This window comes from Falco punctatus (assembly GCF_963210335.1).
Source record: "Falco punctatus genome assembly, chromosome: 1".
NCBI classification, from domain to species: Eukaryota; Metazoa; Chordata; class Aves; order Falconiformes; family Falconidae; genus Falco; species Falco punctatus.
In genome coordinates this window covers 92,990,668-93,014,755 of record NC_137580.1, presented here as the reverse complement: position 1 = coordinate 93,014,755, position 24,088 = coordinate 92,990,668, and positions in this window count along the sequence as shown.

Here is a 24,088-nt window from a genome sequence, read left to right as displayed (position 1 = left end):
GAGGAGTCAGGAAGGTGACAGAGAACGTGAAGCTGTCGGGAGCAGTGGGGCTGGCTCCCAAGGGGTGCCCTTCACTCCAAGCCTCTCCTGACCTTGGTCCCACCGTTCCCTGCAGTGGACGGTGGGGACTGTACTTAGAAGGCCAAGATACCTATGACACGAGAGAGCAAAGACCCACTACTCGGGGGTTAGAGACCTCTCGGTGCGCTCCACACTCCACACTCTTGGGGTTTTAACAAATGGCTTTTAATAAGTTTAGTTTCACGGGAGGGCTTGGCTCTCCTAGGAGGTGGTCCAGTGAAATGCAGCGGGACTCTCCCGGACAATGTTCTAGATGGCAGAACCTCCTGTTCTGGGGTGGTTGGTGTGGAGAGGATGTTTCTGGAGATTTTAAGAGAACAAGAAATGTGCTCATTTTATTTCATTAGCAAACAGTTGCACATTTCCCCAAAGGCAGAGGAACCACTGATGCTGGCAGTCCCATGGGCTTGTGCTTGGTCCCCTGTTCCCACCAAGGTCCCCTTGGATGGCTGGGCTGGGCTGAAGGCAGCAGAGCCGCCACTCACCCAGAATGGTTCCTTGAGGCTGATCCACTTCGGGGCAGATTTCAGGGTGGCTGTTCTCCTCATGCACGTGGCAGCTGATGCCCCTCTTTGGGAGATGGCTTCCTATCAAACAGAGGAATTTTAAACCAGATTTTTGGAAGGGAACATCCCCAGCCTGCACCTAAAGCCATCCTTCTGCATAACCCAAATCAGACCCTCGCCACGAAGCTGCTGCTCTGGGTTTTAGCCCTACCTCTACCACTGTCCTGTTCCGTCATACATCAGGAATAAGGGAGCGCTACCTGGAAGTAAATCAACATTTCACTGCAGCTTTCTGCCTCTTACGATATTGCTATAAACCATTGCACCCCAGGCATCAGGTGGAAATCAAACTATCTCTTTCTAGGTGGACTTCTTGAAGACCTAGAAACTTGCAACTTTTTAAGTCAATAAGCTCAAAACCAGATAGTTAGGAATGTCTACAGTGAAGGGAATCCCCTGATATGATGATTTTATAGGTAATATTAAATAATAGTCCTTAAAATACCAGAATAGGCACAGGACCCTCCTAAAGGCTGTTAGACAAAAGTCCAAGGAGCTATTACTCGCTTTCTAATAAATTGCAGGTGTCCCATAATTATTTCTAACAGCCAGCTCAGGTCCATTTCACCCCCTTGCTGTAGTCATTCCTGGCATGCAAGGACTTCTTTGCCTCACTTGCCCATGTTACAAAAACCATATTAAAAATATACACGACACCGTTCAGATAATACTCGAAAATTGCTATTTATATCATTGACATTGTGAAATACCGGTCAGTTGTCCCTTCCTTTCTCTGGATATTCCCTCTATACGGCAGATGGAGAAGTTAAGGTCAAGCCTAGCTGGCTCAGTTGACTCTTTACAGTCTTAACTTTTGTTTGTGCATCCAATGACTCTTCCACCTCTCTTGACTCCTGCATTTTCCAAGCAGGCTGACATCTTCATCCTGTGCAGAAGGAGATGAAAAGCACAGACATCGCACCGTGAACTTCAAGACTTCAACAGTCGCTGCTTAAAGGCCAGACACTGAGCACACTGGAGAGGGTCAAATAAGACTCCAGCTGCCTTTTAGTGAAAAGAAAAGAGCACATTTATCCACCTTGAAAGAAAAATGAAGCCCTATTGGTATTATAGATTATATCATCTTTCTTGCAGTGCAATATTTCACAGTATCGTGCTACCTTCATTACCTTTTCCTATTTTATCAGCATATGCCTGTCACCAAAGGGAAGACTGAGCCCTGGGAAAGGCTATGGAAGGGTCATATTTGCCAGTCAATGTTATTTCAATAATAGCAGTAAATCCAGCAGCATGGATAGCACAGCCCTTGTTCCCACTGATTCCGCCGAAGTTCAGGCTGGCACCTCAGACCAGTGCCGGTGCTAGTTTTCCCTGTGACTTTCACCTCTGCATTTTAGCATCCCTTTCATCTAGATAAGGCGACAACTGGTCTGCAGAGCTGTGCAGAGATTTATTTTTATTTGTATTTTTAGATAGATTGCCAAGTAACTCTGCAGTGACCTAACATGACAATGTCCTACCAGACAGTCATGGCTAAGAATCCTACTGGAACTAGGGCCATCCCAGGACCAAAGAAAGGGGAGATATTTCTGACTTGTGGAAACCCTTCCCAAGACCAAACAAGCCTGTTTCAGCTGTATTCTCTCATTTCCTCCTGAGAAGTTCAAGACAACTGTAAAGATTGAGGGCAACCATCAGTCTGGCTTGTTGTAGGCACATCCCCAGAGCCGAGACCTCCACCCTCCTTTCCAGAATCCCATGTCTGTGCTGCCATCCCATCACTGCCTATTTTCTTATGCTGTCCTCAGTTTGAAGACACTCTCTAACACGGAATCATAGGGCAAATCCTTTCCTTTCTGGTGGTACTGGGAAACCCACACTGCCACACAACTTGAGAAGAGAGGGAAGATAAGGACAACTTACAAAAACAGAATAAAGTGAGTAAATTACAGATTAGTCTGCTTTCTCCCGGGGTGACATCAGCAGGACACACCGTCCACAAGGTCCACTCTAAACAGAGGATTTCTTCAGGGCTTGATGGACCATAGTGGGTTGAAGCAATCATGTTATCACAGAACAGTTTGGGTTGGAAGGGACCTTAAAGATCATCTAGTTCCAACCCCCTACCATGGGTAAGGACCTTCCACTAGCCCAGGTTGCTCTAGAATAAGGGAGAAGTGGTCATCTAAGGTCAGCTGGAGGGTCTTCAGGGCTGTCGCAAGCTTCACAAAGAGACAACTCTTATGAGCATTCGTATTGATCTCCCAAGGCAACCCCATTCATTTCGGGCTCCAAAAGACAGTTAATCTTTGTCTTAATAAATACGCACAATTATTGGAAAGGAAAAAATAGCAGTGTATTTATTGTGAGGAAATTGAAAGTAATTACTCTGGAAAAAGTTATGTTGGGGCCTGGAAATGCAATACATTAGCTGTCATGATTTTTAAAGCAGTTGGCAAAGACCGTTCCAGCACACCTCACCCCATGACCAAGGAAAGACTGGAAGAACCACAAAGAGGTATAAAACTATCCTGCTTGGGCCTGATGGTCTTTTTTGTACCTCATTCCCCCAGTCCATCTTGGCATTCATGGCAGGAGGATCAGTGCTGTCTCTGCAGATCACACCCAGGCTTTCTCTCCACCCTCTTCTCCATGTCCGTCTGTACCAGCTGCCCAGACCAGTACTGCCAGGGATCCCCAATCCCACAGCAGTCTCCTCTTCTCTTATTTCTCCTCCATCTTTCCACCTCACCCTCCCACTGAATGTGCGGTTTCTCCCATTTTCATACCAGCCCTTTCCTCCATCTCCTTGCTTTTGTAAGAACATGAATATTTCTACTGCAGGAGCTCTGCTCGTGTGACATTAGATCAATGCAACATCATCTGTCAGGACACCCCTTCCTTGTGTGGCTGCCAAGCTGAACCCCAAAGCGCAATGGGTAATCCAGCTCATCACATCAACTCATTAACAGGCTATTTGCTTACTAATGATCACCCTTTGATTAGAGAAAGCCACAGGGAGCCCCATTCCACTGTCTTGCTTGCCCTGGCAGCTCTCAGAGAACTGGACTGCTTGCACAGAGGAAGACCTTGAGACCTCTGCTTGGGCAGAGGAAGACTCCTAAGTACCTGGGGCACTGAGGTGGGGAGCCAGACAGTGGTGCACTCTCCCAGGTCACTGGTTTTAGGGCTCGTTAGGCACATGGTATGAGCCAGTTCCCTTAAAGCGACGCCGAGTTCGAAGTGTGATGAAGGAAAAGCCAAGAAGAATATATGTTTGTCACATTCCAAATATATGGCACAGTTATCTCAGATTATGAAGAGACAAAAGGCCATGGTTAGCTGGACTGAGGCTAGTTCGTATTTATCTCCCACTTCATGAGGGATTCCCTTGCTGCACATGGGTGCGCTCCAGCAATGTACTCACTGGGTGTCTTAGCTGGAGTGTGTTGGCACTGTTGTGCCCTCAGTCTGCCCTGAAAGAGGGCATTGCTATACTAGACACTCTTCCATTTAAAGCCATAGGCCTATCCTTGTTATTTGTCCAAACTGGACCCTCTGACACTTCCACCATCCCCCTCTCTGTACCTCCCACCACCCCAGTTATTCCACTACAGTCGGGAAGGTTTGTGTTTCCTGTGCCTACAGCGTTGCCTGCTCTCGCTGGCTTTGGATGTGCCGGTGTCCCTTGAGCCTGAGCTGCTGCACTCCTTATTTGCTCTGAAAACAGTCAGTGAAGACTGTCCCCGTGCTTTAGTAAGCTCTCTGCAAACTGTCAAAGAAAAACCCTCTTTCCACTGGCTGTGGCATCCTTTACGCTGCTTTAAGCTGCTTGCAACAGCTTGAAACTGCTAGGAAACGGCAATGCTGATGTTCTAGCACCTGTATGCCATACGGTGAGGACCTTTAGGAACTTCTGCTACCATCCAACATAAACAACATTTCCTCACTGTAGGTCATGGTTTGCAACTGCGTTGTCACCCCCCCATGGTGCAGTCCAGATTTGTTTCCAACAGAGACCGTGAAAAAGTGGTTTGGAGAGCTGTAAACCTCACAGCAACTGTCACAAACACACAACATTTGAGCTGGTGGGTCATCATCCCTGTCTACCACCAAGCTCTAGGTAACAATGTCTGGGGATGCCCCACTGTGCTCCAGGACAGCATTCCCCTGCCTGATTTCCAGTGCTGCCTAGAGCCCCTATACCTACCAACCTACGGGCAGATCCTTAAAACCAGCTGAGGAACATTTTCAGCAGAGTTCTTCTTATCAGTTGTCTCATGCAGGGCATTCCCAAATAAATATATTCTCCTTTCTCTTCAGGCCACATGATAACACTTGTAAGATAAAGTCTTCTCAATGAGCCCATCAATCGCTCTGGATAACATCTGCAAATTAGGATTTCGCACTTTGACCCCCTCTAGGTTTTCTCAGATTTCTGCTTCAGAATTGGACTTTAAACTAATTACAGGAGGGACTGCCGGCATTCCCCACCCACTGAGGCACAGTCAGCATGTACCAATGAAGCAAAAGAAATCCCACAGGCAGTAAGACTAGGAATCACCTATAAATGCTCTTCAGAGGTATTATCTGTGTTTGCTCCTCTTCAAGTCTACTATCTGTCAAAATTAGACCAGTTCTTTTAGAAAAAGGACAAAAGCTGGACTGAAAAATTTAGTCTCGCTGAACCCAAACCAGCCTTTGGTAAGGTGTTATGGTGATAAATTACCCCACGTTTCCCTCAGCTCTTTGTCTCCAATATCTGTTTCTTGTGTGAGGCACCTCTGTACTGATCCAAGCAAGGATCCCATAAGGATGATGAGGATGAAGATGCATGCCGTCATCCCACCATCATCTGAGAAACACATTCGATCCCTGCCAGATATCGTGTCACTAGAGTACAAGCAGTCCTACATGCCATCCGATGAAGGAACTCTCCTCTGAGGGCCATATCTTAAAACGGAAGAGGACCTCCAAAGCCCTGCCTTAAAGAAGAGCCACACACCACTCCTGACCCTGATGAGTGGCGCAGAAGCAGCCAAGGGACCCCCGGGGCTTCAGGCAGAGGTACCTGCAAAGCCCCCCCAACCCACCTCCTCCTTGCCCCTTCTGCCTTCTCCTGGCTACATCCTTGCTCTGCTCTCCAGGCACCCTCCAGCGATGTAGGAGCCAAGTGCCACAGCCTCTTGACTGAATTATTTCCTTGTTTTACATCAGTGACAACTATCCTGTCTACAAGCTTTAATCAGTAGGACAGAGACACATGCCATCCTTCCTTCCCCTCCAGGGATGTGGGATTGCTATCCATCAGCCTAGAAAGCAAGAGGTACTTGCTGTTATCCTCAGCTCTAGTTTTTTATGTTCGTGAGTGTAACGATTGCTGATGTACCCTGTCCCATTGCTGGCGTGTGATGGGCATTGCTGGGAAACTGGATCCTTCGAAGGATCTCTGATGACATTTGGGGTCTTTCCACCTGGGCACTACCCTCTGTGGATCTAAGCAGGGAAAATGTTTCACCCATAGTGCTTCTGCACTGTGGAAGTGTTCAGACTCCTGGGCAGCTCTGCAGCCCTGAACTTCTCCGGCAAATGCATTTACAGCATCTGTAGCTGCAGTTTTCTGTAACACAATGTAGAAATCCTAACTAGTTATTCTGGTGGACCTCAATTGCCTTTCTCCTGCAAGACAATGTTCTACAATAACAAGTCAAGTGCTGGCCATAAAAGCACGGTATCAGCACACAATTATTTGTCCCATCAAAAAGAAAAACTGTTGGTTGCAACCAAACTTCAATAAACCAGCATCAATCATCAATTATTATTAGTCTTCCTTCAACTCTGCAATTACTCAGCTGCCCTGCTGCTTCTTGTGGTTTTCCCCATGGCTGGAGTTACCTGTAACAGTCATTTAGCCTTTCTCCCAGCCCCCTGGAGCTTCCCCCTTGCTTCACATTTACTGGAAACCTCCATTAGTGTTTCAGAGAATTCTTTGGCCTGATCTTTTTAAAGCCTTTGATGCAATTATCTGGATACACGGATTTCAAAATAACTGCATTTAGCTATCATTGTTAAACAACCCCTTTAAAATAATCCCTATTCAGACAATGATTATCAGCATCATTTTTCTTTTCAAGATATAACTACAGAAATGCCCTCCCTGCCCAGAGCACTGTTTGGGTACCACTTGTTTCCCCACAGCAGCGCGATGCTGCGGGCGGGCTTATCTGCTCCTCCTTTGCAGGGAAGATACCTGGGTTCGGCAAGGGACTGTCCCTCAGCATCTCACCAGCGTCATCTTCTGTCCTTCACAAGCCAAAGACCAAAAATAAAGGCAAAAGCAGAAAGGATTTGGTCCCACATGGACCAAACCTGAGGGCAGAGAGACACTTCTTGGAGGAGATCAGAGCTCTGTCTCTGTCGCTTCTTTAGCGCTTCGATCCCGGCATTTGGAAGCGATCTGCTCACATTTGTAACAGGGGCTCCTCGAGGTGTGACAGCGTTTGCTGCATCGCTAAGGCTGGGAGCAGAAGGCCACGCACGCTCTGCGCTTGCCGTTGGGAAGGCACATCTCAGCCAGCGCTCCTGCGTGTGATGTTAAAAATTCATGTCTCTAATGAACGTGGTGGCTGAAGGCTACAAATTTCACTCGTGTTGAGAAAAAAAAAAGCAGGTGGTTTTGTGGGCACAATACCATCCTGCTTTAAGCAAGCTGCCGGGTTACCCACAGGTTGGGAAGCACGGCGAGAGAAATCATTTCCGAGCTAAACAATTACATCGCACCTCTCTCAAGACATCCATTCACAGCTCCCATTGCAGGCAAAAATGAGCACAACGGCAGCAGACACGAAAGGATCCAGGAGCTATGGCCAGCGTTGAGTCACACAGCTGTTACAGATGTGATTTAAAGCCATGGTGCTGGAGAGCAGGAACAGTGCCTCGCTCCGTGCTTTGCACGGGCACTGCAGGTAGGGGAGCTCTCTGAGATACAGCATATAGTCTCAAGCAAGAGGAACATAAAATCAAGAAGAATTCAGGCGGGGACAACTCAGGAGGTCTCTCGACCTTAGAGCAGGGTGAAGACTTCAGACGAGGTTGATCAGGGTTTTGAAATTACGGTGCCCAGTAATACAGCTTTGGAAGCACCAAGGTGCTGAAACATCACCTTCTGCATATAGTGAACTGTTAATATAGCAGAGAGCCCCTTCAGGAAGGTCCTGTGGGCATGGTCTTTCTGCAGGACAGACAGAGCTGGAACAGTAGCCATGATCAGCATTTAGGAATGATGCAAACCCAGGATAAAGTGATAAATAAGTAAAGTGCCATGCTTGCTGCAAGGAGCCGTTCCACTGCAAAGACGCATTCATAAAGCATGAAAAATAGTATCACTGTGTGGTGTTAGTGTTGTTTGTAAAAGAGTTACAGAAATATGTAACTGGGAAATGCCAGAATACCTACATAAAGCTCCTGTGAATTAAAGTGTACATAAAGGCTGGAATATAATTTTCTTTGGATTAGAATTTAAAGCTGTGTCCTTCCCCCAGTTAGGCAATGCAGTAGCCTCAGTTGTGCTGAGATAAACATATCTTACCGTATAGTTAGTGTAAGTTTGTACATTTAAATCATGTTGTCCCAGGAGCTGGTCATCCCCCTTGGAAACATCAACATGCAGTAGCAATAATGCATAGTGCAAACATTCCCCTTAGTCACGAGGGGATCTTGGAGTATTGAATTAAAACCGCGTGCCAGCTCAGCAGCTCCACGCTACTGAACGCGCACGCTTGCAGCTCCTTAAACTGTGTCATTTAATGGATGTAGCTGATTTTTAGTGAGTTGTCTGAAGAATGAACGCTGGGGCTGCATGCGTGCAGGAGAACTGCATCTCTCGTGAATACCGCTCCTGCCACGCGTAGCCCCCGGTCCTGCAGCCAAAGCCAGCGTGCCGGCTGATCACCGCGGGGGGCAAAGCTCCAGCTGCGCGTGTGCTGCTCCAGCAGAGCCCTCTGGCACCTGCTCTGGTGACAGGGCTGAGCAACAGCTGGCTCTATGGGTGAGTTCAATCCACCAAGCCAAAATTCAAATTAATTGGCACCCCAAGTATAGAAATTGCGCTGCCTGCTACTTCAGTACAAGGTTAAAGTCTGTTCAAGGATGATGCCTTCGAAAAAACTCAACTTCCGCTTGTGTCTCTACAACAGCAGTGGTAGAGGCAGAGCTTCTCCTTGAATGGGCCTCGTGGAGCTCAGCAGGTCCACGTGGATTGAACGCTGTGCATTTCCACATGCTGAAGCAGTACTTTTGCCAGGGAGGCAGAGGTCTCACTGTATTTACTATATGTTCCCATATGCTACAGAGCTATGCATCAGCACTCAATTCTGGGACGCAAGATCTTCTGGAGAAAATTTTTATGTTAAAAAAATCCTCTGGACAGCCAGAAAATATCTTGCAGGCTTTACTACGGTGTGTCAGAAGAGTAGATTCAGAGTTCAACATGACCAGATTGTCTTTTAGGAGGAAAACTGTCTTCTCCTAGATGTAAACATTTCCAGCAGAATGAACAATTCACATCTGTCAATGCATTTCCTTAGAACTTAAAATCTTCCTGGGGGAGAGATTTGTCAGTCCTCCCTGCACCATCCTCAGAGCACCAGAGACAGCACATCCAAGCCCACCCAGGGCAAGGGGGAGAGCATGGGGATCAGAGAGGATCCAGCAGCACTCCCCAGGGTCACAGAAATGAACCTGGAGCTCTAACACAGTCACACACAGCAACAGATGGCAGAGCTGGGGCCACGTTTAAAAAGAGAGAGAAGATAGCGAGCAATCCTCACTGGTCGTAAATCACTGTGGGGTTTATTGTGGAGAAAGCAGCTGAAACAGAGCGCCGTAACGGTGAGTAATGCACAGCCAGAGAAAACAATCCCGCCGGCGTAACTCCCAGCTGGGACCTGAAGTGGGACGCGGTGGCTTGGCACTCGCGCGGAGGTGTGCGATGGGGGAGAAGGGCACCAGGAGAAAGGAGAGCACCTCCCACCGTTTGCTCCCTTCTTGAAGAAAAGTGGAGGGGGACAACCCTTTCTTCCTGGCAATGGGCCACTAGCCCAAGTGACACCAGCCCAAGTGGTCAGCGACCCATCCTCCCCTCACATACAAAAGCAACTATTATTAATATTTAAGCATGCAATTACTAATTATGTCACTGGAAACGGTAAGCCTTTAGCATTAAAACTAGGCATGGCACAAGGCAATATCAACCACGTGGGCTGGATTAACTCGTATTTATTACTGATTTCTATGTATACACAGTCTTTCCCCAAGATTTCGTGTAATTTTGGCTCTTTCTTAGCCCTTGCCTTGCTCTGCTTGGTGCCTTGCTTTTAGATGAGCAAGCAGTATATCACAGAAAAGTTTTCTAATTCAGCTCTCAGCAGCCAAGGAAGCAAAGCCACTATAGAAATGTCAGTAAAATAGGAGAGTGTCTGCTTCTTAAAATAGACACAGATGCTAAGGAAGACTTTGAGGCCTGAAGTCACACAGAAAAGCCGTGGTGGAGCAGGAGGAGAGCCAAGGAGCCTCAGACCTTTGCCAACATGTCCTCTCTCTTTTGGCCATGCTTGCAATACTCACTTTACATGCCTTTCACAGTCTAGGGTTGTCTGTACTTGCTGTGTTTGAGGAGGAAAGAGGGGGGCAGGATCCACAGCCCTGGGAGGGAGCTGCCTGGCACTGGCCAGCTCTTTCCAGAGGACCAGGGAGCCTTCAGCCCAGATCCATCTGGGACTTTCACACCTCAGTCATGGCTGCTGCAGCCTTTCCCCATGGCAGAACCTGCTTGGGTTGGCCACCTCTGCCCTTCCTTGGAGAGCCTGGACAAATGCACAGGGGAGATGATATTTGTCCTCTGAATGTGTCTGTGCTGGTGTTTGCTCCCCACCCCACCCCGATGGCTCTCTGCAGCCAGGGAACGCAGCCAGCACCCTCGCCTTGCGGATACGAAGCTGAACCCAGCTGCTCAACCACTTAATGGCTTCTTAAGTGATAAAGTGAGATCCTCTCTGGATGTCCAAGCACATATGACTCCTCCACATTTTCAGCAAGAAGAAATTACTCTTCAGCCTGCTAGCTGAGACTTGATAAATCAGAGTAACCTGTCCCAGCAATGATGGATTGGTACTCCCATTCTTCTACAACGCTCCAGAGCAGGACTAGAATTTAGATGTCCCCAGACCCCTGCAATAATGAGCTACCTGCCTGCGCCCTGGCCTGGGAAAGCCACAGTCCTGCTTTGTACGGTGGCTGAAACGGGGCTCGAAAGCATCTGCACTACTGCCACAGGCATAGCTTGTAAGCCAAGTGGTAGGGCAGTTCCCCAACAGATTGAAAAGGGGCGGCTGAAGCCCCTCCAGCAGATCTGAATGCCTCAAGTGTTAGAATGGAGAGCCTTTCCTGGCTTCCCGTGGGGTTCACTCTGTCAGGGTGCTCTTGCATCCCCTGCTGCCCCAGGTTTCTCTACTGGAAGAATATCAGCAGTAGAATTTTGACTTACAGTTGCATCCAGAAATCACCAAGCTCCGACCTTCCCAGTCCATCCACCATGACACGATTTCATACAGTGCTGCAAGGCATTGGCCAGGTACCTGGGGACATCTGAAGGACCCTGGAGTCCGTCCTCAGGGGTAGCTGTAGGACTTTTCATGGTCATGAATTTCTCCCAGATTCTGCCAAGAAGAAGTACATTAGCAAATTGGTCGAGTTACCAATTTCGATGTGTTATAGCTCATCATACAAGCCGTAACGACTGCCGGCACGCACAGCCAGCTGTGACACTACAGCGCATACAGCACTATAGCAAGCTCCAACCACCACAAAGTTTGTGGGTTTTATCTCTCCCCAAGCACCCCTACAGGCTTTTGACAAATAAAGCTGGCTCGCTGTGCATCACTAGAAGACGAGAATCAAATGCTTAGTGTGCACCCATTTTGGAGGAAAAATTGATGTGTGTGAATGATGCCTTCTCCCAAATGCCTCTCTCCACCTCTTTCCTTGCGCCTGCCCAGCACCGTGGCTCAGAAAGGCCCGCACCACCGAAAGAAGAGATGAATGTCTTTTCAACTACCCAATAATAGGTCTTAGACTAATTAAAACAAATCAGCAGATTTCATGTACACATCTCAGCAGCTGGTTGTCTTTCTAATATTACCAAGCATTAATCATCAGAGAGAATGATTTTTAAATAAGTTACCAGTGAGCAACTGGAGAACCGAAGTGGTATAAGCATCTGCCTTAGTAAGACTGAGCTATTTGTTCAAAGGATAAACATGTATCACTTATCCTTTGAGAAACACATCTGCCTTTACCCTGAAATATTATCATCACCAGGTGTCAGTAGAAAACTCCTGTACAGGCTGCAGTACTGTTCCTGCAGGGTTTGGTGGTGAATTCAACAACGCAGCAAATGCAACACCCCCAAGCCTTCGCTTGTGTTTGAACAAAGGTGGTTGCAGCTCCTCTGGTTTTTCATGCTTTACATTGTCCATCCTCCCTGAACTCCACATATCCCACTGTGGTGAGTCGTATTTTTTTCTTTGGTTGTGCTTAGGTTGTGGGTTCCCTTCCCTTAGGGAGCCTGAGCGTGTCAGGCAGCTTTCAGAGAGAAGGATGAAGGGAGGGATGAAGGGAGGGATGAAGGGAGGGATGCTCCAGCCCCAGGACCAGCTGAGCAGCAGGAGGGCTCAGGGTCTGGGGGCACTGGGCAGGAGGACAAGAGGCACAGCAGGGAGCAGGGAGCCTGCAGCTTCAAGGGAGACCAAGCAACCACTGACAAGACCAAGGAGCAGAGAATAAAGCGAAGAAGTGGCAAAAAAAGCCCTCCTAGAGACAGGCTGGGCTGTGCAGCTCTTCCCCCCCAGCAGGAAAGCCCCAGCACTGCGTGAAGCTGAGCCGGGGAGCAGGCAACTGGGCTGAGGAAAGATGAAGATATACACATAAACCTATTTCTATTCCTTCTTTTTTCTCTAGCTCCTTGGAGTTGTCTTAATGTATAAATTAAATATTAGAGGTTTTATTCTAAAAGGCCTTGGGGTTTGGATGTAAAAACCTCTTCTGGCTTCTTTGGATAGCTCTCTGTAAGAGAAGGTCCGAGCAGACCAACCACAGGGCTCTGTCAGACTCAAGACTTCATCATACCCACACAGATCTTAATCTTAGGAAAGAAAGGCTGTGAAATTCTTGTTCTGAAGATCAAGGGCCTAGTGTTCAAATTTCTGCCTCATTTTCTTAGCAGAGGCTTGCTGGAGCTGTCTTAGGAGGTCACAGCATCAGACCACACACTCAAAGCAGCAGCTGGGAAATACCCTGTGTCAAAGGACAAATCGTCTGAGCGTGGATAAGTCGGCACACGGGCCTCATAAACAACCTCCTCCTTCAATACGTTGCCTCTGGACAACTCAGCGAGAGTGGGAGACTGGAAACCGTAAGCAGATAGAAAACTTGCTGCCACTTCCCTGGGGCGCTGAAGCAGGAATAGCAGTTCTAATTGGCTGCAGAACTAATGTGTGCTGAAATCTCCCGTCTACTGCAATCTCTGGGGCCAAACCAGTGCCTGCCAGTGGAAAGCAGAAAGCCATCACAGTGGGAGCAAGCCCCCAGGATTGAGGCAAGCTCCCCCGCAAAGTGATGTGCTCAGGGAGAGGATGGAGGAGCTCGTAGCACAACTAAATGTGAATGGCTTCATGAAGGAATATTTGGCTTCCAAGACTTACTCTAAAGTTTTAAAAAAAAAAAAAAAAAAGGTGAGTCGGTGAGTCGGTATGGTACAGAAGAGGCCAACAGCCCACCAGATTGGCAGGAGCCAAGGAAGAAATGATCATAAAAAAAAGTCAACAGGTGGTTTTCAAGGGAGATGTTTTTCATTATCAGTCTACCAACCTTTCTGGGGCTGAATTACAAGCCCATACGTTAACAAAATCCCTGTCCTCCACCCCTTAGCAAATTCAGCCAGCTGGTATTTTCCCACCCCACAATCTTTTGCATTTCTTTAATACTAAATTTATGCATTAAAAAGTCAGGAGAATTGGGGGCTGGATCTGTCCATGTACGGTATTTACTCTCCATGGCAGTCTCAGGCTTACATTTTAACTTGCCCTTCTTTAGTGTAAATGTGTCTTCAGTAAACTAAAGCAATTAATATTGAAAACAATCAATACTGCAGCCAATACTGATTTTTTCAGGTACTGTAATAGGTATTGTGCTGGTAGCACAGAGTTTATTGATACTGCAATACATCATCTAAAACCCACTATCGTCTTTGGCATAGTCTATGAAACAAGTAGCCCCTTCCTGAAGCACATTTAAATGGAAAATGTAGAACTACATTTCCCTGCAATGAGTTTAGGGCTTTGCCTTGGTGGAAAGCACACAGATTTTCCCACTCCATAGTATTCCAGATACAAAGGAAAAATCTAGATGGATTTCACCAGCGCATACGAAATAAGAGTTTGTGTTACTACTCCATGCTTTCTGAAAACAAAGTGCTAGTTGTCATCGTACCCTGTGGTGTGGAGGTTTTCCCTGGGTACAGAAGGCATGTAATCACAACGTGACAGGAGATGGGGAGAACGGCAAACCTGAAATAAACACCCCTGGCACCAGAAGGCACGTGGGTTCAGATTCAATATCCGCTCCAGCAAAATCAAAATATGTGATGAAGATACAGACGGGTGTAAGTTCTCAGTGAAACATTTCTGCTGGTCCCAAATTTCAGACTCATGGAGAGAGTTTTCTATTGTAAGGCAAGTCAAGGTCCCTGATGAAAACTCCTCTGGCACATTCTTCATGGTAGCTTTTGAAATGACCTCTGGATATTTGGTTCTGGGGAATTTCAAGAAATATTGAAAAGTGACGAATTGAAAAGCACCTGAAACTCCGTCAGACTTCTTTTGGATTTTGCATTTAATTGAATTTTATCCTGCATTGTCCCAAAGTGTCACTGAGATATGATGTGTCTTTTATAGCTTCTGTGAAGTGTTATCTTCCTGGAACAACAGAAAGTATAAAGAGCCACCGAGACAGGCTGTGTGTAGACACATTATTAAAAGCTCGCTGCACTTTCTGATCTATGCGCACTTCTGCGAGCGGGTGGGAGCACTGGTCCCACAGCCCATCCCAGCACCGAGTCTACTGCCACTCACAGAGGTTTATAATAAGATAGAAATTTCATTCGACATGAAGGCAATGCTCTTAGAGAGAAACGTGACACTTTTGTGTCCTCTGTGTGACCAGAATGAATACACGGGTAATATCCTTCTGGGCCATTACAGCCCAGCCTTTGTGCTGAAGAAGGTTGGGGTGACCAGGCAGCGAGGAGGCAGCTTTACCATTCTGCACCCTTTTTCCTTTCTTGGGTGCCCTGTGCAATGTTAATAGCTGCACATCAGGAGCGGAGCAAACGGATACTTTTCTATTGTGAAAAAGATCTATTCTGTTCTGTTCTGTTCTATTCTATTCTACATCTATCTCTATTCAGGGATGATTTTATTCAAAAGCTGTGTTACTGATACTCTGCTGGGCTGTTAGTCCTTCTTCCATAGCATAATAGGCAGCGGCTAGGAAAAAAAATGCCTTTTCCTTTGCAAGGACTCCAGCATGATTTATCAATCATCCCTGCCACCCAGCAGCACCACCGCCCAAGGGGAGTAGTACCCCTTACTGGTGCCGATCCCAGCAAAGCCACAAAGGTCTCAATAGCTGTCCAAGACCAAATTGCAGCCGTAGCCTCTTAAGGGGACCTGAAGGTGCTCAGGTCTCATCCAGGTGAGAATTCACCTCTGCAGGGCCTGGAGTCCGGCACTGGATTGCTGCTTGCCTCTGGCAGCCATGAGGATGAGCTGCTGGGAGGAGAGCGGGGTGCAGGCTGGGGTGCAGGGATGCTGGACAACCTGTGCAACAAGCAGCCTTTGCAAACAGGAATTGTGCCTTGGCTGCAAAGGAATGAAATAGCCATGTCCCCAGTTGAGCTGCTGCCAGAACATCCTTTCCAAACTGGGCCTCTGAGGTCCAGAAATACAAAGCTGCCCATCAGTTGTTCTAGGGAGCAGTGACAAGAGCTGGCTGCTGGGACCTGCTGCCAGGGAAGCTGCTGCTGACCCCAGGCAGCAGGGTGGCAGATTAGGGGGTCTCCCCACCCCCCCAGCTAGGCACAGCCAGCCACAGCTCTCACACTCAGAGGCAGCACTGTGCAAATGAGCATGCAGCACCCATCGGGTCCCCTGGTCCCTGCTGGTCCCCCACTGGGGGGACCTCTCTGGGGAGCCGATGTGTGAGCAGCCGGGGGACGCTGGAGGGGGGTGGGCAGACACTGCGTGAGGGCATCGCCTTTGCACGCTCACAGATTGAGCAGGAGGTGGGAGACTCAGAGAAACCAGCAGCAGCAGCAACCAGATTTGAAACTGGTCCCACGTACGAAAGCACATGCACAACACTTAAAGGGTGAAATGCCTTAGCTGGGACACATCCACACCCCAAGTGTCCTGTTCAGTGTCCTGTCCTGATATCCCTTGCCCTTTCCTGAGCATTGGCCCTGCACAGCTCCAGGTCCCGGTGCTGACAAAGAAGATGGTGGTGGAAACTGAATCACCCCACACCTCCCAGCCCTCCCACGACCCGGTAGGTCCCACTGGGGGCCACACAGGGCCAGGACAAGGCAAGCTGACCACTGTGCATGAGGTCTCCCCTCTGTCTGGGTCAGGAACACACTGCGGGGGGTGCTGAGGAGAGCAAGAGCTACAAATCTTGGTATGAGGCAAAAAAATCCAAATCAAAGAAAGGTCTGAATGTGATGAAAGGAAACAGGGAGAGCAGCAAGGGAGAGGGAGCAGGTGGCGAGATCTAGAGCCAGTTCTGCACTATAAGCCCTGATGCTGGGGAGAGATAAGAAGGCAGTGCTTATCTACAGACCAAAGCATGGTACAAGGCAGACATGCAGCACACCTTCCTGTGGCTTCCTGGGGTGCAACATCTCATCTAGCAGCATGGTCTGATGCTGGACTGGTGCTTTGTGCTGCAGCAAAGTGGTGTACAGGGGTCCCAAACCAGCAACAGCATCTCTCCAGGTGAGCGAAGGTGTCTCCAATGTGGTCACCTCCATCCATGCACAGTACCTGGTTCCTTTTGGAGACAGTGGAGGCCCCGAGCATGACCCAGGATGGGCAGTGATGTACATACAGCTCAGCACATGCTTTGCTGTCCCGGGTGAATCACATCCTGAACTGCACCGAGTATAGTTACGTGGGTGCCATTGCCTAGAAGAAGATCCCAGGATGGTTAGCTCCGACATAGATACCTCCAACACAGACACCTGAATTTTGTGCTCTTGGAGCCAAGTCCCATGTCAAAGGCTGTACCAACAGCCGAACCCCCAGCTCAGCCCAGCTGTGAAGCACTCACAAGATCCCCATGTTTTAAGAGCAGAAGCCAGGCATGCCAGTGCTGCTCCAGGGCTCTATCCATCTTCCTTCTTCCCCAAGTCCAATCCACATCCATCCTGCTGCTGCCGCACGTTCCTGCCCTGCCTAGGAGCAAGGCAGAGATCATGAAATGCAGCTTTAGTAAACAGCTCAGTTGCTCCAAACAGATAAATAATAATAATAGAGTGCAGCATTTTCCAGAGCATTCTTTCCGTTTTAAAGAAGGCATCTCTTCCCAGAGACTGACAGATATTTTCTTTTTTCCCTGCTTGAAGCCATATCACAAAGGGTTATCTTCCTGCTCTTGCACCCTATAAACAAATTGTTTGCTTAATTTGTCACATGCCAGTGCCTGCGATTCCCTTTGCATTATTCTCTTACCAGGCGATTCTCTGCAGCTCATGGGAAGGGTGTTCCCAGCCAGAAATTGATGTCTGCTCTTCCCTAAGAAACTGGTGGTTGGATGTTTTCCTGATCGTCTGAGTGGGGGAAAGACCTTCTTTCATCACTGAAAGGGCTTATTGAGCCTGGGCTGAGCACACAAGAGCATTTCCAGCTCAAGAATATTTTTAATTGGTTCCATTTCAAAAACTGGGCTGCACAGCTTTTGAAAGAGTCTTAATTCTTATTAATTTTCCCGATAGCAGACGTGGCCTTCTTTTGATGTGCAAATGTGAAACTATTTTTTTCCCCACTCAGCGTAGATAGGGATCTTTGGGAGATGAATATTATACCAGTGGGGGGGGGGGGGGGCGGGGAAGGCAGGAATGGATAGGGAGGGACAGGCACTGTGTCAGGAGGAGCAGCAGGCGTGCAGCAGCCAGGCAGAAGATGACTGATGGCCGCTTTAGAAATAAAAACAAGACAGCTATAACCACTGTGATGCTTGGCGTGTGCTGGGGGCACGGCTGCTCCCTGCAGTACGCGGAGGTGCTGCAGCCACCCATGTGCTCTCTATGGGGCACAGCCACACACAGTTAACCAGTCCCTGCAACGGCCAGCACCAGCAGCTCCTGCACCCCATGCCTGGATGTATGGTCAGGGCTGAATAGTGGTCACTGGTTTTAACTGGAGCTCTTAACTCCTCACTGTCCAGAAAGGAGTAGAAAATAAGCTATTTTACCCGTGGTTTTAATTTATCACTATTTCAGCCACCACTTCTGGGTCCAAGGTTATGGAAGTGGTTTTCCTGGTGAGGTCTCCTCTCATCCTATATCAGCAAAGCCCTTCCAGGATGGAGCAGAGCTGTTGCTCTGGCGTAACAGTCACCCATGCTCTGGCTTTGCACTTGCCCATGTCCCTGCCTGCAGTTCACCTCACTGGTCCCATGTGGAAAGACCCAAGAGGCTGATGTGACCGAAGCCCTCCCACCTCTGCCCTTACCTCCACACATGCAACTAGTCCCCAGCCCCAAACCTGTCCCCAGACGTGGCATGTCTTCAGGCAGTGCTCCCATCACCATCACAGGGCTCTCAGGAGCCCAGAGGTCACCAGGCTCACCACAGTCCTACTACCAGCACAACCCACCTGCAGTAGGTACGTCACCCAGGAGGGGCTGTCTGCAGAAGAGAGCATCGCTCTGTGACACCGAGGTCACTGGGTGCTCAGAGAAAACCGGTGTGTGTGCAACTTGTCACAGGCACTGAGAAGCATCCAGAAGCACCAGGGAGTTCAGACCATCACCACCTGAAGCAATGACAGCCTGGGGCCTGCCCAGGCCAATCTCAAGTCGTCAGGCCAAGGAACGAGCTTGTCTTGGAACAAGATGTCTCCAGTGTGGTCATCTCCATCCACGCACAGTACCTGGTTCCTTTTGGAGACAGTGGAGGCCACAAGCATGGCCCAGGATGGGCGGTGATGTACAGCTCAGCACATCCTTTGCTGTCTGATGTGCTCTGTGACCTGGTTTCACGCACCCTTGGTGCTGCCTGGAGGACATCTGCAGCTGAGCTGTAGCACCTTCCACTGCTCCGAGAGCACCCAGCATGCCATGAAGAAGCCACAAAAGCAGGGCGCTGCTTCCCTGTGGTGTCACAAGAAAGGAGATGGGCGGTGTTAAGGCAGTGAGCCACAGTGATGTGTGGTGGGTTCACACTTGCCTGAGCACCTTGTTTTCCTCTATGCACTGGGACCCCCTATGTGAGCTTGTGTCTGTGCAACCTGGGTGTGAAGCAGGTCTGAAGCCCAGCAACAGCTTAGGCAGATGTTCAGGCAGGAGCACAGGTACAATCACGGAGGTGCCCTCAGCACCACGGGGGGCTAATGAGCTTCTGAGAGATGCTTGGGTGCACAAACCTTCGGGCTGCTTGCCGCCTTTCCCCAGGGAAACGGGCAACAGAAACATTTTGGCTTTCAGCTGAATCTTACCTGAAGGAACACCTCCAGCAGTCAAAGGCTGATGGGAAGTTCCAGTTTTGGTCACTTCTTTGGACCGTTCACAAATGTGGAAAGAGCTTGTGAAGAAAAGGAAAGAAAGGAGGAATATGTCAGAGATGTCACTGTAAAGAATGAAGAGAAAAAAAAATAGCAATGGAAATCTTTGGAGCAATCTTCCAAACACTCATCAGCAATTTTTTTCTCTTTCCTTTACTGGTTGAACAGACTAATATGTTGTTGCCAACAAACTAGAACGGCTGTAAAAACATTCTGTGTAAGACCATTGTTATTTTTCCCTGTATCTTCTTGTAACTGCTTATTAGCAGCCTGCATCTTTATGGACCACATCAGCTCTGCAGTCACTGCATTGCACACTCACTTGGTTCTCACCAGCTCTCGCACGCCCATCTCAGGTCTTGTTCACTGCAGGGTACGGCCCCTCGCCTCACAGGTATAAGCTGCTTTCTTTCTAGAAATATAACCTTGCATTTAGCAATATTAAAATGCATGTTCACTGAAGCCCCTCTTGTCAAGTAATTCAGATCATTCTGTGAAAACTGACTTGTCCCTGTGCACCAATTTTTGTCACTTGCAAAATTCATGTGATGATTTAATATATGCTTGACTCCGGATCACTGACAAGGATTAAGACTTTCACAGCACCCTCCCAGGAACTCGTACCAACTTTGAAGAAGTTTATGACCTTTTGGGGACATTATATCCCCAGCAAACTGTTTCAGTGGGGGGACTTAAAGATATCAAAGGACTATATATCAAGTCAACCAGAAAAAAAAGTGATATGCAATTTGGGAAAGGCATACCCAACTTGACTATGAAAACTACTTCTGTCACTTCTGCCCGATATGAATGAGGGACACAAAATGGGAGAGGAGCCATTCTCAGTGAAACTCAGACCTCACAGAAATACCTCGAAAGAATGCCACTTAAAATTTATACTTTACAGTAAAATGATAAATGGAGAGCAATGCAATGGAGCTAACACTGAGAATTCAAGCTTGACGATATAACGGAACTTATGTGAAAAATAAAGAAGACAATAATAAATGTGAAATGGAAAGGATTAATTTTTTGGTTCAGAAGTTTTGCTTTAGAACAAAACACAGATGCCCATCTTATCTCAAGAGAAAATTTACCTAATCCCACTCTGGAATCAGCCTACTCCACTGACTGTCTGTATGGGCACATCCGTGGCTCTGCAAGGGCTTTGCATGTAGGGAAGGAGATCCTGCAAGCCCAGGCAGGTGATGGGCATTTCCCATTGATTTCCCCATACCAGGACCCAAGCCAGCAGCGATAACTGGCAACCCACAGGGCTCAGAGAAAGGGGCAACAGGCAGGGTGTAAATAAAAGACAGCATGGAAAGGTACCAGTGCTCAGGGGTGACTTGCTCTTCCCAGGCTACTTGGAAAGAACTGCCCCATCCACCTTCCTCTCTCCCCGCTCCTCGATACCAGCACAGCTGAGATCTGGCTACACACCCACAGAAAGAAAAGGGAAGAGTGTTTCTAGGACACACTTTGCTCTATTGCATTTGATAGACCAACCCCAAAAAGGACATTTCTAGCAAGCTACACTGATAACCAGGTGCTGAAGTAAAAAGGAGTGGCAGAGGAGTCAGGTGCTTCTGATGTCAGGAAGAAAACCGTTTTCCCATCCTTGCTGGAAGGCAGGACCACCATCAAGTAGCCTCCCCATCCAACCCCCAGTGGGTCATCCTCTCTCAATTCCAGGCAAAGAAAGCCATCAAGCATTACCAGTGCTGCCCAAGGAAGCTGAGAGGTCATGCTCTGCATGGATAGAGAAGCTGGAGCCGTGGCCACGGTGGTCTGGATGTGCCCCCTGATGCACGGTACACAGGGCTAGGAAGAGCCACAGGCAGCGGCCAGGCTGCAGGTGCTGAAGCTGGCCACAGCAGGTCTTCCCACCCAGACTCATGTGCCTGTATTCCTCCTGCTGAAGGAGGAGGAAGGGTTGTGGTTTCCAAGGAGGAGACAGCGGAATTTCTTGCCAAACTTGACAACTCCTTGCTGGTGCTGATGTGGCAGCATCATTAGTGGGGGTTACCATGACAGCTGACAGGGAGGAAGACCCATCAGAAGGTCATCATTAGTCCCTCACACTTGCCCTGCCTTCCCCTCTTGGGTGGACCTGGAGTAGATTTTCATGTTCTACATTTTAATGCTACAAGCCAGATTTTATGCAGTGAAAAATCCCCTGCCCTCACATGCTGTGAATGATGAAATGCAGGGGCTTTGTTTGCATTTTGGCATCTCTCAGCAGCAAATTTCCCTAGCAACTTTGATGTGATGTCTGTGCGAGTTATTGAGGGCGAATTTTAGCACGCAGGGAGGAGGTACAGTCATCTTTGACCAAATGTCTTTAATCAGGGTTACTTAGAAAGATAACAGAATCAGCTCAGTTTCTCCTGATAGCAACTCAGCCTGGGTTTGTTGCAAGCACGGAAAGCGGAGGAGTGGCAAATTTATCAGAAAAGTTATACCCTAGGACGAGACAGTGAAAGCAGCAATTGCTCAGCTATTGATCTCCTACCAAAATATGTGGGAGTAGACTAAGCCCAGCCCCAAACTAGCTAAAATGGATTCAGTTACAGCTGGGATGTGCAGCCAGTTCACACAAGGGTCGTGCAGACAGCACAGGCATGGATGGGCAGGGATGTGCCTGCAGGGAAAGGCCACCGGTGTCCACAGCAGGTATTTTCACCCCAAAGTCACTGACCACCCCCCACTGCTCTGTCCAGGGGTGGGGGCTCAATCCTCAATTGGCTTCAGTGGGGAAAACACAGCTCGGGTGCACCCATGGGAAAAAATCTGTTTAAATCTGTAACATAGGAAAACTCTGACTCTGGACCTATGGCTTTGTTGAGGACAGTGGAAAAAAAGGAGGGGAAGCTATCACTAATAAGCATTTTAAACTTCCCTATATCTTAACTGAAGATATAAGGCTGAAAAATTTAAGAGGAAAGTCCTGTTCCCAAATGTTCAACCAGGCCTTGGCATACAATATGCATTAGAGGTTCGTATATTTTAACCAGTGCACAGAGAACGCAATATGCCTGAAATACAACCTACCTCTGTGAAAAGCACATCCATGGCACATCTTACATCAGCTCCCTCCACCATCCCCGGCACGGCAGCAGCGGGTGACTGGGGCTGCTGAAGGAAACCAACTGGCACGACCGACCTGTGACCAAGCTTGTGTGGCTGCAGGGACCTACAGCACAGCTGGGTCCTGAGAAACCACGAGCAAAATACTCCAGAGGCAAAATACTGCCTGGAGGTTTGCAAAACGTAAACGTGTGTCTTTCCGTAAAGCTCAAGGGCATAAATCATCTGAAGGCTGTAAACACATATCAACATTTTTAGGAAAAACTAAAATTTGTGAAATCAAAAATTCTTACCTGTCTGGTGTGTTCAGCAGGGTCCGTGTCCCAGACCACAGCGAACAACTTTCAGGACAGCAAAAAACTGGGAGCAACAGTAACAAACCCCTGCTAGCCTTGCAAGTATGAAACCCTGAAGCAAACAGGCAAGGGACCAAAGGGCAGAATTACTTTCTACCATTTGCTTTGCTCTTTCACCACTGTGCCCTAGCAGGAACATAGAGGAACTCATTCCCAACGGCTTCAGTTATTTCCTTTTAATTTTGTATAGCCCTGCTTTTTGGGTGGGCAAGTCAAGAGGGAACTAACCTTGGGGAGGTGCCGAACCCTTACCCTTGAACTTTAAGCCCGTTTGATTTAGTGAAGCAGCTGGACACCTCGCAACTTGTAACGACCTTGGCATGCGGCCCCATCTAAGGCTTGAATGAATTTTTAAAAGACAAACCTTCTGGCAGAGTGGCAAGTCTGGAAAAGAAAAATGAGACACACTGCTGGAGCCAGGCTGCGTTAGAACACTTCTGCAACAAAGCCTACAATGGAAGCATGAGGGTTTTCCATATTTGGGGGGGATATTTTCTTGCAGAAACCATTTGCCAAGACACCCCTGTGCCACCGCCCAGGGACTTGATGGGACAACCCCTGGCTGCCCTGAGCATCCCATGGACGGGGGGAACCGTTCTTTGAGCACAGCTATAAAAATGCCCCTGCTGTCAATAGCCACAATGAGCTGGAGTTTTTTCCCATTTGCAGCTGTTAGTCATTCTGCTCGGATGACACGCTGGGATCCCTGGATTTCTCAAACAGCCGCCGCTCGAACAGCCTGATGGAGCAGGAACATCCCTGAAAGCACAGCTCTGGCCATGCTGTGGCCACCACAGCCCTCCAGCCCGAAGCAGATGGGGACCCGGGATCTCCCAGACATGTCCCCAGATCCCAGGGCGAGATGGGGAAGGGGACATCCATACTGTGTTGGTTTCCTATAGGCAGAGGGGGTTTGGGAGCTGCAGTGCAGTGCCCAGGCACAAGATGCATCAGTGAGGTTGTGTGAGAGCAGGAGCTGGCAGGGGCATGGGACCATGCAGGGAATAATAAAATTCAACCACCCTTTTCATTTCCTCGATCTACAGAAGACGCTTGTGTGCTCTTGACACCTGTGCACTTCTCTAGGGGATTCTCCCAGGAAAAAAAAAAAAAAAAAAAAAAGGATTCGTTTAGAGAAGAA